At 49.1% G+C, this 816-nt stretch overlaps 1 protein-coding gene across 1 annotated transcript in view; it reads right to left on the bottom strand.

Moving 5' to 3' along the window:
* Positions 1-816, bottom strand: part of grk5l (G protein-coupled receptor kinase 5 like) — a 20,065-nt gene that overhangs the window by 5,920 nt on the left and 13,329 nt on the right. The gene's annotated exons all lie outside the window — the stretch shown is intronic.

The raw sequence follows: 816 nt of genomic DNA, 5'->3' as shown, positions 1-816 counted from the left end.
CGAGACCCCGAGTGGGGGTACCCCTGCTCTAGAGCAGTGATGTTTTGGGGCTGTCGCTGGGCAACACAGACTTTCAACTCCCTCCAAAGATTTTCTATGGGGTTGAGATCTGGAGACTGGCTAGGCCATTCCAGGACCTTGAAATGCTTCTTACGAAGCCACTCCTTCGTTGCCCGGGCGGTGTGTTTGGGATCATTGTCATGCTGAAAGACCCAGCCACGTTTCATCTTCAATGCCCTTGCTGATGGAAGGAGGTTGTCACTCAAAATCTCACGATACATGGCCCCATTCATTCTTTCCTTTACACGGATCAGTCGTCCTGGTCCCTTTGCAGAAAAACAGCCCCAAAGCATGATGTTTCCACCCCCATGTTTCACAGTAGGTATGGTGTTCTTTGGATGCAACTCAGCATTCTTTCTCCTCCAAACACGTCTAGTTGAGTTTTTACCAAAAAGTTCTATTTTGGTTTCATCTGACCATATGACATTCTCCCAATCCTCTTCTGGATCATCTAAATGCTCTCTAGCAAACTTCAGACGGGCCTGGACATGTACTGGCTTAAGCAGGGGGACACGTCTGGCACTGCAGGATTTGAGTCCCTGGCGGCGTAGTGTGTTACTGATGGTAGCCTTTGTTACTTTGGTCCCAGCTCTCTGCAGGTCATTGACTAGGTCCCCCTCGTGTGGTTCTGGGATTTTTGCTCACCGTTCTTGTGATCATTTTGACGCCACGGGGTGAGATCTTGCGTGGAGCCCCAGATCGAGGGAGATTATCAGTGGTCTTGTATGTCTTCTATTTTCTAATAATTGCTCCCAC

The sequence above is a fragment of the Notothenia coriiceps genome, unplaced genomic scaffold, assembly GCF_000735185.1.
Source record: "Notothenia coriiceps isolate Sejong01 unplaced genomic scaffold, NC01 NC01_scaffold00021012, whole genome shotgun sequence".
Taxonomy (NCBI): Eukaryota; Metazoa; Chordata; class Actinopteri; order Perciformes; family Nototheniidae; genus Notothenia; species Notothenia coriiceps.
Note: the sequence above shows the minus strand (reverse complement) of the source record. Positions and strands in the feature narration are given on the sequence as shown.